General features: G+C 41.6%; 1 long non-coding RNA gene across 1 annotated transcript; it reads left to right on the top strand.

Annotated features, from left to right (window-relative positions):
* The first annotated feature begins 6830 nt into the window (after positions 1-6830).
* Positions 6831-8794, top strand: LOC145422033 (uncharacterized). The gene is made up of 3 exons (XR_013903408.1): positions 6831-7064; positions 7663-7714; positions 8395-8794. It is a non-coding gene; the product is annotated as an uncharacterized LOC145422033 (long non-coding RNA).
* The last annotated feature ends 5834 nt before the right edge of the window (positions 8795-14628 follow it).

Genomic DNA, 14628 nt, shown 5'->3' with positions numbered 1-14628 from the left:
GGTCTGGCACAACTCCCTCCCACATTTCCGGTTCACACGCACGATGGATCTTTCTTGGACACGCGTTGAGACGCGAATGTGCACGCGTCAAATTAGGGGCGTTTGGGGCGTTTTGTTCGCGTCCATCGCGTTCGGTGTGAACACACCGTAAGAGCCATTTCATTCGCGACTGACCCATCACTACAATACATGTTTTAAACTCTCTACTTTGATAAATAATGTGTTCCCGAGGAATCTCTCCGAGGCCATTGTGACATGCTTCCTCTTGTCTCAGTCTCTTGTCTCAGTCCTCTGTTGTTCCTCTGGTGTTAATTATATGTGCATTTGGGTCCTCCACATCAGCGGTCCCCAACCTTTTTTGCGCCACGGTTACAGTACCAGCCCGTGGCACGGGGGTTGGGGACCACTGCTCTACATTACAATTGATGTGCTTATCTCACAGACCTTGACAGGTTATAGATTTTCAGCCTAAGCTAAGGAAAGCCAATGAAAAAAACCCACAAAGACTACCAGAGGTACAGAAAAACCAAGAGACCTTGAAAGGGTTAAGGCCATTGTAATACTGTCACTGAGTGTACAATAGATTCAAAGGTGTGTGTGTGTGTGTGTGTGTGTGTGTGTGTGTGTGTGTGTGTGTGTGTGTGTGTGTGTGTGTGTGTGTTCATGAATGAGAAAATCTGTTCCACAGTAAATCTGTTATCCCCACAGATGGTTCCTGATGAGCTAAAGACAACAGCCAAAAAAAGCCAAGGACGGTACACTTCATGACACACACACACACACACACACACACACACACACACTGTTTTTATTAGCATAATTAGAGCTGTAACACTGTTACATGTGACAAATGTTTAACTTAAGTTATTAGTTTATGTTCATTTTGACAATATTTGGGCCAGAGAATTGCAGAAAATATACACTCAACATCATCCTAGAAAGGATCAGAGTTACGGTGTTCAAAAAACTGTCCATCACCACTGATGACACTGCTGTTGTACACCCTGGAGACAACCCTTTACAGCTGATGTTATTAGTAGTTTTCTATTGAAAGATTTCTCAATTCTTCTTGGGTGTCAGCCAGCTACTCTACTGCAAATCCCTCCTCGCTGGAGTCTCACTGCCTACTACTTTAAGGTTAGTCCAGACTTCTGGTGTTTGTCCAGTCACCTGGTATCATGAAATTTTCCATTAAAGGCATGACAGTTTATTTGTTTGAACATAGAAGAACAAAGTTTTTGCATGGCATTTTGCACCCTGAACAATGCCCTAACCTCTACCTTGACCTTATCCTTAACCTAAGGAGCTTGTATTTGAAATATGTAGTGGTAAGTGGTAAAATACAATGAGGGTTTCTACAGGCAAAAACATGGCTGTGGTATGGGCTCCCCAGTGTCACCAATTGTAGCCAACCTTTACATGGAGGAAGTGGAAAGAAAGGCTCTTGGCTCTTTTAAAGGGAGAGTACCCAGCCACTGGTACAGATAGGTGGACGACACCTGGGTCAAAATTAAAACACAAGTGGAATCCTTCACTGCGCACATTAACGCTGTGGATAAAAACGTCAAGTTCACCAGGGAAGACACAAAGGACGACTGTTTGCCTTTCCTGGACTGCGCTGTGCACATTGAAGAGAATGGCAACCTCAACATCGAAGTTTACCGGAAGCCCACACACGGACCAGTACCTCCTCTTTGACTCCCATCACCCTCTGGAACACAAACTTGGAGTAATTAGGACCCTACACCACCGGACAGAACGTGTTCCCTCTAAGCCTGAAGGGAAAAAGAAGAAACACACACATGTAAAGGAAGCACTCAAAATATGCAGTTATCCTAATTGGGCATTTATATAGTCAGCAAAGATGCACAGAAAAGAAGATCAGACACCAGCGAGGGAGAATAAGAAAGACAAACGCAACAACATTGTCATCCCCTATGTAGCCGGTGTATCAGAGAAACTCAGGAGAGTTTTCTCCAATCACGACATCCCAGTGTACTTCAGACCCAGCAACACACTCAGACAAAAACTGGTTCACCCGAAAGACAAAACTCCAAAACACAAACTTAACAATGTAGTGTATGCTGTACAGTGGTGCGAGGAATGCCCGGACCTTGCTTCACGTCTTGATTTGCGGCTGCTTTACAACAGTCGACTGTGGTAGTACACTCTAGTGGGAGGGGCTACGAGCTCACATGGCTTGTAGCTGTGCCGGAGAGCAATCTCAGGTGAGCTATTTATATCTGCAGTAGCCTTAAAGGACTATTGTTTGTTCTCTTGCCAGTGGACTACTTTTCTTCCGGTTGTAGAAGAACTGACACACGTCCGCATTCAGTGCCATACACTTTCTTTATTTTGCTGGCCAGCTATCACGATTGTTTTCTCACAGACAATACAAAGACATTTTAGTTATTGCCAAATAGACCCTCTCTGATCACGGACTGAGGAAGTTGAAGTAGCTGTGCCGGAGAGCAATCTCGGGTGAGCTAGTCGGGAATATTTACATCTGAGAAAAGACTCTCTCAGTAATATATTCACATATATTGATGCAAATATTTCTTTTTTTCCTCTTTTCTTCTTCTCTTGGTTTACATTGCATTCCAAGGGACTGTAAGTTGTTCAAGTTGTAAACATTTGCACTTAGAGTTTGTTAAGTTTTATTTGATGTATCAGTGTCAAGCTGATGTCTAAGAGGGTGTGGTAGGGACATATGCGCTGCAGTCCAATTCTTTAAAGCATTAAATAAATTGTCCTCTGTTGTTATCCACATTGTTTCGATCATTCTTTGGTGAGTGGACATATTGGTTACATTTCTGTTATGCTAACATAGCTGTGTAGCTAGCGATCACATAGCACATCATTATATACCAGCTAGCCCAACTTCAGTAACCCTACAAACGTCACTGCTGTTTAGTTTTCTGTCTTCATTTATGTTAGAGGTGATACCAATGCTGTGTGTTTTAATTTATTCAGAAATCTGTCAGTCAGAACATGCTATATCATGTTTAGGTGGAAACCAGCGTGCTAACTTCCTGCTAACTTCTAACTCCGTTAAATGTAATACATTCTGTTTACATGGATGCCTGGATGTTAAACTTAATTGTTACACCTGGTAAAGCAGCAGCGCTGATCATTTTATTAAAGATGAAAGAATTTACACAGTTTTTAACTTTCAGTGATGCCGCAGATTTTGTTTAACTTTGGGACCTGAAGCAGAGTTTTGCCCCAAAAATGGCTAATGGAGTCAGACATAAAGACCAGAAAGGGCAGTTAGGGCAGTAGACTTCCTGGCTAATAATGATACAGACCAATACAGCAAGAAAACGAGTAGGATTCATTACAGAAAGAAAAGACCATAAATAGCAATCCTTAAACCAGGGGTGCCCAATCCCGGTCCTCGAGAGCTACCGTCCTGCAGCTTTTAGATGCATCCTTGTTCCCACACACCCGAATCAAATGAATGGCTTGTTATCAGGCCTTTGCCAAACATGATGGCATGCTGAAGAGGTAATCAAACCATTTTATTCAGCTGTGTTGGAGTAGGGATGCATCTAAAAGCTGCAGGATAGTAGCTCTTGAGGACTGGGATTGGGCAGCTCTGCCTTAAACAATTAACATTATATTACAAATCACATATAACAACATCTGCAGTGGCCACCGCAAACTAACCAGATTGTGGATTGAACCAAGAACTTTCTTGCTGTTAGACAAGAGCACTAACCACCACGCCAACAAGCTGTCAATCCAGGATTAACAAAAGTAGGAAAGCTAGGAAAGTCGTCCTTCATGGCCCACCATATCCCAGAATTCCTAGCACGGCCCAGCCAATTCCAGTTTCCAACAATGGTGGCTGGTTTTTAATAACACTCTTATTGCTCTTTCTTTCTTTCTTTCTGGGTCACAAAATGAACTTTTAACATATTTTCGAGCGAGAATGTAGCTGTGTAAACTTCAAATATCTGCACGGTTTATCAAGACATCACATATTTGTAAGAGTGCTCCGATGTTGTCGGAGATGACTGTTACTCGCCAGCTCGATAGCTACTCTGGAGCTCGAGGGTAACTAGAGCCACCAAGAAAAGCAAACTCCTGGTACATCATTTTAAGATGACCACGGTCTTTCGCTACTCAGGTTAAATATATAAATACTCAGGTAATATATAAGTCACTTACATAAACTAAAAATGTTGTTGATTGGCTGTTTCTATGTTTTATTTGTCCCTGAGTAAATTGGTATGGCTGAGATTAGATTAGATTAGATAAAGTCAAACTTTTAAATACACTTAGTCATTGAGGGCTAGCAGGAGGGACTATGCGCTTACCTGCTGCTCCTTGGCAGGTAGCTCCATGCCCTCCTGGGTTTTAATTGCACCTTAGAACACATATGCATCAACACTACAATGAGCGGGTGGAGGGAGGTTTGGAGTCTTCTCCCACCCCCATTCTCTGCGGCCTGCTGGAGCAGGAGGGCTAGTAGGAGGAGTTGGCCGTCCGACTGCGGTCTGGGGTGTGGGGCCTCCCTGCTACTGCGGAGTCGGGGTGGTCTGCCTCTCCCCACCGCAGGGAAAAGGGTAACACCACCTGGGTCTGGGTGCAATTCCCCCCTCCAGGGGCAAGGGTACCTAGACCCGGTTCGTAGAGTACGCTTGGGGAGTGTGATCGTGTGTACAGCGTCTCTTTATGTCTGTCTCCACGTTGGTTGAGTGTGGAGTGAGTGCATATGAGAGCATGAGGGTGGGAATGGATGTTTGTGTCTGTGTGTGCCTGTATGTCTGTGTCTATATGTCAGGTTGGGTATCAGACGCCACCTCTCTGGGGACACCTCAGGCCCTCCAAGGTTTGGAGGCCTATCTCCACCCACCACCACTTCCCCTGCCGGTGGCAGACTCCCTCAGGTGTCGGTGTGTTGGTGGTTCTTTGTGTCTGGGGGTGGGCGTCCGGGTACACACCGGCTCACTCCTTGGCGGCCGCTTGTCGGGGCCTGGGGCCTGGGGCTCGCTCGGGCCCCTTTGGAGGTGGGGTGCCCCCGGCCTCTCGGCCTGGGGCTCGGTCACTCAGGCACAGCTGGGGGCCGGCGGAGCTCACGGGCGCGTCACTGCAACTCCCCCTGACTTCTGCTCCGCGGCTGCTGGGCGAGCCCTCATCTGGGACTCTCCTCAGCTCTTACTGGGACAGTGGCGCGGCTGCCCCTCTGTTGGTCTTCCATGGTCTCTTGTGTTCTGGGGGCCTCTGGATGTCTGGAGTTTTGATCTCCTCCATACCCGCTTCACACCCTGGAGGACGGGGCTGTGGCCCCCCCACACTCCCTAGCAGATCATTACATGGAGAAACCTTTGGAATGCAAGCATGCTGATCCACACAGGTATGCACACATGGGTATTCACAGACGCGGACTAAAGCTTTCTTGGCTGCTGCCTCAAAGCACACTGTGTGCTGTCTATCTTGCGTGCTGCACAATATCGTTTATTATTTAGTAAATATTGATATCTATGACTTGCTAGTTTATTGTGATGGTGCTTTGTTTTCTCTATTATTATGTTGCTCTTTGTTGTTTGCTGTCTCCTCTGTTTGTTTTTTTTGTTTTTTTTGTTTTTTTTCTCCATACAGGTGACCCAGGAGTTCTTTTTTTTTTTCTCTCTCTTCCCCCCCCTTCTCACCGTCTCTTCTCCCCTTTGGTTTTCTTTCTTTCTCTCCCCCTCTTTCTCTCATTCATTCCCCCTGTCCTATTTATTAAAAAAAAAAAAAAAAATGACAAAGGATGAACTGAAGCTCTGCCATCACGTAATGTCGCATACTGCTGTTTCTGATGTCATTTAAAAAAAAAAAAAAAAAAAAAAGATAAAGTCAAACTTTATTAAGTATAGGTATTCTGTGGCTCGTTGGTCTAGGCGTATAATTCTCGCTTATGGTGCAAGAGGTCCTTGCTTCAAATCCCCGACGAGCCCCCTAAACATGACGAGCTTTCAGCTTCATGGAATCCTTTGGCAAGTTACATTGCTTCTGGGGCATTGTGCTATCACCATGGAAACTCTAAAGATCGAGCTGAGTCAAGTTAAGCCAAGCTACACTGTAAAAAAGATCCGTATATTTAACAGTGAAAGACAGTAAAAACACAACAGGAAAAACCTGTTAACTATAAAACAGTTTAAAACTGTTGATTTGATGTGAAATTGCCGTAAATAAAGAAATGTAAAAAAACCGTAATATGTACATTATTTCTCTGAAAAAAATACATAAACCTACTGTAAATCACTCTTGCATAGTTTTTTTAACGGAAGATTCCAATAAAGTTTAGAACAGGCAAACACAATTTTTTTTACATTTATTTATTGAAAAAAATACAGGTTTTAATTACTGAATGTAAGCATGGTTGTGCTGGTAATGGATACATGCTGTAATATGACTTTGTGATTTTTGCATTAATTTCACATAATAATAATAATGGATTAGATAGCGGTTTTCAAGAAGCCCAAAGCACTTTACATTAAATCCATTCTTGATTCATAGCACATTTAATACAGCATATTCATATAACAGGTACATATGTCCCAAGATCTTTATACTAGAAATGTATTAGGGCAATTTTTGGATGTAGTTTTTGTAAAGAATATGGGATGTAGCTGTTAAATCTACATTCTGTTGAACTCAATAAACCATGAGTTTAAAATGTAAAAGCTAACAACTACTTGAGAGACCTACAGCTAATGATAGACATACTATATTATTGAGTGAATTCATATAATCCCAAAAGTGTTAAAACAATAATCTGTTGTCTGTTCTATTTATTCATAGTTAATTATCATATGAAGAAAAAAGATTTTAAAAGCACCTCCTCCCAAAACTAGGCGTTTTCCCCTGACGTTTAGAGCACCGTTTCACATCAAGGCGCCTGATTTCAAACGGGCCAATCAGCGCACTCCGTCAGGCTCCACCGCAGATAACGTCTGTACAGCTCCACACAAGTTTTGCTTTGGACTAAGGCAGCACGCTATCGTCATTTTCGTGGACTTGTTTCTCATTTTTTTTAATTTAACGTCTGCCACAGCTCGTCTTCAGTCACTACGGTAAGAAAATAATCCTACTTGGTTTATTTATCGACAGCATTGTGTTGTAGGCAGTGAAGGCGCAAATGATAAATTTACGTTAGCTTTAGCTCGTTTCTAGCATTAGCGTTAGCTACATCAGGCTGAAAAGAGCCTTGCAAAACCAGCAGTGCGCGTTTTGAGACGTGTTTTGGAGACGGGTGTATTAATGGAAACCGTCTAATTAGTATAGCTATATTTGAATGCTTTGTCTAAATGCGGCCTGGATTTTCCCGCCTTGTTTGACATCCGGCTGAAGCTTTAAGTTAGCTAGCCTCGCAGCTGTGTCATATTGATTATGTATTTTTGCAGCATATGTGGAGAATCGGTTCAGTCCGTGAAAGCTTATGTTTTGCATTGCAGACTGCATCGTAATGAACCCCGGTGTATTTTTAAATGTGTTGAAGTAAGTTGTAAGCAGGTATTTTCTGGATATGCTGCTTTAAAGTCTCACTTCTACCGCCACCACACTGGTACCGCAACTGTTTCTCAGAATGCTACCTTAATGGGTTTGAATTGCACTGTCTCACTTTGTGAATGCCAGTGTGAGGGAACCAAAGCTTTGATTGCTCACTTACAGGAACACATAGAAGAGGGACGGCATGTAACTCGTCCAGTGAGAGGATGCCAAAGTGAGTTCTCTGTAAAATCTACATTTACCTCCCATATGTCTAGAAAACACAAACGTTAGGAAAATGTGATTTGTGGTTTAAAAAAAGATACTCAGAGTCCATCTACAAGTGCCACCATGCAGAAAGGTGCCAGTGTATCAGATATAGAAGACCCTGGTATGGATGGGTCTAATTTCAGTGACCTGTATCTCAGAAATGTATGTATGTTTTACATTAAACTACAGGGACAGCATCTTCTGCCAGCATCTACCATTCAAACCATTGTTGAAGAAATACAAAATATACATGAATTGGGACAGATGTATACATTGAATAGACTAAGGTCACTTCTAAAAGATATGTCAGTTTCAGATGAAGACATAAAAATCTGTGACACAGTAAAACAATCTGACTTGTTCTCAGCTTGTCACACAGGGCCCATGAGAACTGCTTATTCAAGAGTTCAGTGCTTTAAAGATGTGTTCAAGTATGTTGAACCCAGAAAAGTGTTTTTGGGCAGGGACGAGAACAGGATGGAGAGATTTTCCTATTATGTTCCTCTGCTAAATATTTTGAAGGGCATGCTGGAATCAAGTTTTTGGCAAGGTCTCATATCAGTGAATCCTAATAATGTTTCAAGACCAGATGTTCTCAGGGACTGTTGTGATGGTAACGTGTTTCTGTCAAACAAATTTTTTCAGGAAAATCCACATTGCCTCAAGCTGGTTCTATACCAGGATGCATTTGAAGTGGTGAACCCACTTGGTTCTGCCAAAAAGAAGCACAAGGTTTTGGCTGTGTACTTCTCTCTACTCAACATCCCACTAACACCCTTCATCATTGTTTGCGGTAAGCTGAAAGAGCAAAATTCAACGTTTTTTTTTTTTTCTGTTGTAACTGCCACGTTCTTGTACTCTTGGCTTGTTTAGTTTCATGTTCTGTTGCTTCCTCACTAATACACTGGATAACACAACCATATAAGTTCAACTAGTAACATAACTCATCCTATGATCCATGTAACAAGTATCTCTGTATTTGTATATATGACTGACATTAAAGCTCTTGTTATTACATTTTTTAATTTGTTGTTGTTGTGTTAATTCTCAGGTTCCTCCTGCTTCGCTGCTGAGACATTCATGTTGAGCATTGACAAGAAGACTGTCAACGACCGCATCACAACCTTCACCTCTGCTATCTGCCTAATGTTTGGCAGTTACTGCTGCTTTAACATACACTACCCTGTAGAACTACGATCAACACTGGAGTTCCTTCAACGGTAAAATTTATTTTATTATGGATTTATTTTTGTGCTTTTCAAACTTGGCCATTTGATATCCCACCTCAGGTTGTTAATTTCCTCAATCTCTCTCGCCCTTTTTTCATGAAGGTGTTTCTTTTCCATAAATCCAGAGAGAGGCACCAAGGTTGAATCCAAGAAGAAAAAAGTGTTCTCAGTCAATCCCAGAGTCCTCACTCTCATCTCAGACATTGCTGACCATGAGTGGATCTAGTCCTACCCCTCTTGTTTGAGACAGTGATAAAGGTATACTATGTTACATACTCTACAGATGTTCTGTTTTTGAAACAATTGTTACATTTCTGATTGTGAGTGGGAAGTTTAACAATGTGAAGTTTTACTAGACACAATTTGTAAAAGTACATGGTCTACTTTTGATTCACTGTTTTATATCTGAAAAATGTATCTGGGAAAAATGTGGTAAACCTGTGATTTTGTTTCTTGGATTTTAATTTTCCCAGTTTTAAAGATATTTGTATTCCAATAGTGTAAAAGTATGCTGCATGTACATTAGGGCTGCCACGATTTGTCGACTAGTCACGATTACGTCGACTATCAAAATCGTCGACGACTGATTTAATAGTCGACGCGTCGTTTGAAACTTTGTAAGATCACAAAAGATGCAGGAATAAGTGGCAGGATTTAAGAGTGTAATAACGGACTGAAACAGAAGATGGCAGCATTGCATGTACAAGGATGTCAGCTACCGTTAAACCCCGAAGAAGAAGAAGAAGCAGCTGTGTCCCAGAATTCATAGCGCGGCCCAGCGCAGTTTCCAACAATGGCGGCAGCTAGTTAGTTTTAATGTTACTCTTATTCTTCTTTCTGGGTCACAAAATAAACGTTTAACATATTTTCAGGCGAGAATGTAGCTGTGTAAACCTCAAATATCTGCTCAGTTTATCAGGACACCACATATTTTCAAAAGCGCTCCGACGTTTTCGGAGACATCTGTTACCCACTAGCTCGTTAGCGAGCCGGGGGCTAGGCTCACTAGCGCCGTGAGAACACCGGACTCCCGGCAAATCGTTTTCAAACCCACTGCCGTCTTTCGCTACTCAGGTTAAATATATATGAGTCACTTAGATAACTTAAAATGTTATTGTTTGGCTTTTTTTTTTTTTAGTATTTTATTTGTTCCTGAGTAAATCGGTTTGGCTGAGATTAAAGTTATAGTTTTTGCACAGCTGAATAAACGTCAAGCAGACAGCTGATTATCAGAAGTGTGAGATGCTCCAGAATATACTCCAGTGTCCTGTTATATTTTAGATAGCAAGGAGTTTATTAAACTTCACCGAAACAATCTGCAAATTTCATAAAAATTTAACAAACTATCATCTTGTCTTTACTTTTAGTGAGCACATACCTTAAACACTTAAAGCTGTAAGCTAATGATAGTTATATAAGAGCAGATGCTGCTGGTGCAATAAGCTGTAGTTTTACGTCTAATGGATGATGATCTGATTAGTCGACTAATCGCAAAAATAATCGGTGACTAGTCGACTATCAAAATAATCGTTTGTGGCAGCCCTAATGTACATTGCTGGCATTTTCAGGTTTACTGCTCAGTTCTGTGTGCAAAATATGTGGGTGTAAACTTGTTCCTGTACTTTCTTCAATTCAGATTTTCTTTCAATTATAGAAAAAATCTTTAATTCTCTATATTTGTATTTGGGTAATTTGAAAAGTCAAGATTCTACGTGTACTGACATTTATGTAGTGAGAACAGCACCAAAACACTTAAAGGTGTCTGAATTGTCTGCTAAAGGTAATGTGAAGTATAATGTGTGCTCAACTTACAACACTGGTTTTGCACAGTTTGACAGAACTTGTAAGAATTCTGTGATTTCTCACTGTTACTGTCATGGAGATAACTAGTAACTATTTGTGATTTGTTGAGTACAAATGTAAATGTTTGATGTTCAAAACATCAAAGATGTTAAATAAAATACTTTTTTGGAAATTTAAGGTGGACATTTTTGTGTTACATTTAGTAATTTGAATAAAATCATGGTTTGTGTATTAAGCTTACAGAGTAGAACACTTAAGAACACTCTAGTCTAAAAACGGTTACAGAATAAAATTGTATTTTTTTATTTTTTGATAGTTAATTTTACAGGGAACAAATGTTGTGTTTTCTGGCACAAACTTTATTTTATATGTTATTTTCATGTTAATTCTAGGGAAAAACATTATTTTTTTCTTCAAGTTAAAACATTTTCTTCTACGGTAAAATATTGACCCTAGCACTGTTTTTAACCGTAAAATCAACAATAACAATACCTTGTTACCGTTAAAGAAGAAAATGTTTCACCCGTAATTTTACAGTAGATTTCTGGCAACCACAGCTGCCAGCGTTTTACCGTAAAATCTACAGGTTTTTTTTTTTACAGTGTAGGTGGGTGCTAGTGGAAAAGGGCTATTGGAGAGCACAAAGTCTTATCGAAATTGAGGTAAAGACATTACGCTACATATGTGAAGGTCTCATAATGGTTTCACCTGAAACCTCTGCTGATATTTACCCACGCCTTTTTTCCACCCTTGGCTCATGTGATGCGTTTCATAGTTGGTCAACGACCCTGGTAAAGACAACCCCCTCTGGGTTTTAAATAGCTGGGACTCTCCAACGTTTAGTTTTAGATCTAACGAAGGTTCTCAGAGGAGAGGTGAAAGGTCTTCAAGGCACTTAGAGAATTCCAGCTGCTTTCTTTCAAAGCTCATCAGACTACCATGACGTGGATGACTGGGAACCCTTTTTTCTCATTCACTGTGTGCAGTCCCTCTGGAGTCATCCCTGTTGGAGCTTGTCAGTAGCAAAGGCCTGAAGGTACAAAAATGAATACTGAAGAGAGCTTAACACCATTCCTGCTTGAATTTGAAGGCCGATTTAAGTCTATCCTTTCAGAGTTCCAGACTTAAACACAGGCTTCCTGTGGCTCGTTGGTCTAGGCGTATGATTCTAGCTTTGAGTGCGAGAGGTCCCGGGTTCAAATCCCGGACGAGCCCCCTTAAAATCACAAGCTCTAAGCTTCATGGAATTCTTTGGTAAGACACATTCCTTCTGGGGCATTGTAAATGTGTTGGGTGCCAAACCTTTCAATCAATCTTTATTTATAAAGCACTTTTCATACAGAAAAAATGTAGCACAAAGTGCTTTACATAGTTAAAAGCAGCCCACCCCACCCTCCAACTCACTCCCCACACTCTCAATACACATATATCCCCCCACCCCCACATACACACACGCGCACACTTAAAGAGTAAAAATTGGGCTGGGCTCGCATGAGCCAAGTGAGGAAACATTATAACAGAGAGCCGTCTGCACCGGGAGCCGGTCACAGACCGCAGCCTCCGGGCTGGGCACACAGCGGGAGGGAGGCAAAGGAGCCCCCCAACCAGGCTGAGAGGACCCCAGAGACCCAGCAGCCACGGTCAATCACAGCCCCGGTGCAGAGAGCGCCCTCCGAGGAAACACTGGAGATATGACGCAATACGATGTATACAGGGTAAAATGATAAAATAAATAAGAACAGGATACAATATAAATATAAATATAAATAAAAAATGAATAAGAATAAAATCAAAAAATATTAGGTAAATCCTAAATTAATAATAGAATAACAGGATAGAATAAATAAGCATAAAATAAATAAACGCTAAGTAAAAGCTAAATTAAAAAGGTGGGTCTTGAGCCTGTTCTTAAAAACATGTACGTTCTCTGCGGCCCTGAGCTCCTCCGGCAGGCTGTTCCACAGACGAGGACCATACCACTGAAAAGCTGCCTCTCCGTGAGTATGTGTCCTGACTTTAGGGACAATCAAAAGGCCAGTACCAGAGGACCTCAGGGTCCGCGAGGGTTCGTATGGTAAAAGCAGATCTGAGAGATAAGAAGGCCCAAGACCATTAAGACATTTAAAAACCAATAAAAGAACTTTAAAATCGATCCTGAAACACACGGGGAGCCAGTGCAGCGATTCTAAAACCGGTGTAATGTGGGCCCGCCCTCTGGTCTTGCAAGTTTTGCAAGAGTTGTAAAGTTGAAATATTCTTCTTAGGAAGACCAGAGAGCAGGGCATTACAGTAATCAATGCGACTGGTAATAAAAGCATGCATCAGCATCTCCGTGTTGGCCCGAGAGAGAATAGGGCGGACTCTGGCTATATTTTTTAGATGATAAAATCCAATTTTGGTTACATGTTTAACATGTGGGATAAAACCAAGCTCAGAGTCAAAAATAACACCCAGGTTTTTCACTTGTAGCGAAGGACATAGTGAAAATGCCTGTAATTTAGACAAGAGTTTCTCTCTCTGAGCCTCAGGACCAACAATTAAAACTTCAGTTTTGTCCTGGTTAAGCTGTAAAAAGTTTTCTGCCATCCAAGATCTTATATCCAAGACACAGTTAAAAAGGGCATCCATTGGTCTGGTGTCATCAGGAGACACGGAGATGTATAGCTGCGTGTCATCAGCGTAACTGTGGATGTTCACTCCATGCCTCCTGATGACACTGCCGAGAGGCAACATATACAAATTAAAAAGTACAGGGCCTAGAACCGACCCTTGAGGCACACCACATGTCATTTTATGGATCTTAGAGGAGCATGTATCCATACTCACCATAAAAGATCTGTCAGAGAGACAGGAAGTGAACCAGTTGTGTACAGCACCAGAGAGGCCCACCATGTGTTTTAGTCTGTTTAAAAGAATAGCGTGGTCTACTGTATCAAAGGCTGCGCTTAGATCCAGTAGCACCAGCACTGAGAGCTTTTGGGCGTCCCAGTTACATCTAAGATCATTTAAAACCTTTAGGAGAGCAGTCTCTGTGCTGTGGTTCACCCTAAATCCAGACTGGAATATCTCCAGGATCTGTCTATCATTGAGAAAATCATTAATCTGAGTAAAAACAAGTTTTTCTAAGATTTTATTTAAAAATGGTGAGTTGGATACAGGTCTGTAGTTATTAAAATCATTACAATCCAAATTGCTCTTCTTCAGAAGGGGCCTCACCACCGCCGTTTTAAAGGCAGCAGGGAAGACACCCAACTGAAGAGAGCAGTTCATCATGTATAAAAGCTCAGCCTCAAAAAATCCATAAAGTGTTTTAAAGAGTGAAGAAGGAATTGGATCTAAAAGACATGTGGTGGGTCTCACTGTGGAGAAAACCTTCTGAAAGTTCTCAGCATTAACCAGGACAAAGCTGTCCAGTGTCTCCTCAGGTACAATCGAGCCCTCAGATGTGTTTACAATCATATCGCGATTAGATAAAATATCAGATCTGATGGCGCTGATCTTTCCCCTGAAGTGGTCTGCAAACTGCTCACAGAGCGAGTCTGTGGGGGTTCTTTGGGAGATTTTAAAATCAGGGTTAAATAAATGATCTATGGTGGAAAAGAGGACCTTGGGATTATTTTTGTTAATACTGATTATTTTGGCGAAGTATGAATTTCTTGACTTCCTTAATGTATTATTGTACATTTTAAGTTGCTCGGAAAATATTTGATGGTTGATATTATTTTTATTTTTCCTCCATCTCCTTTCTGCTGCCCTGCAATTTCTTTTGAGAGGACACACTCTGGACCTGGTCATCACCCATGGGCTGTCCACCAGCGTGTGTCCTCTGTTGTGAGTCGGCTGCGTG

Source organism: Astatotilapia calliptera, chromosome 18 (assembly GCF_964374335.1).
Source record: "Astatotilapia calliptera chromosome 18, fAstCal68.1, whole genome shotgun sequence".
NCBI classification, from domain to species: domain Eukaryota; kingdom Metazoa; phylum Chordata; class Actinopteri; order Cichliformes; family Cichlidae; genus Astatotilapia; species Astatotilapia calliptera.
Note: the sequence above shows the minus strand (reverse complement) of the source record. Positions and strands in the feature narration are given on the sequence as shown.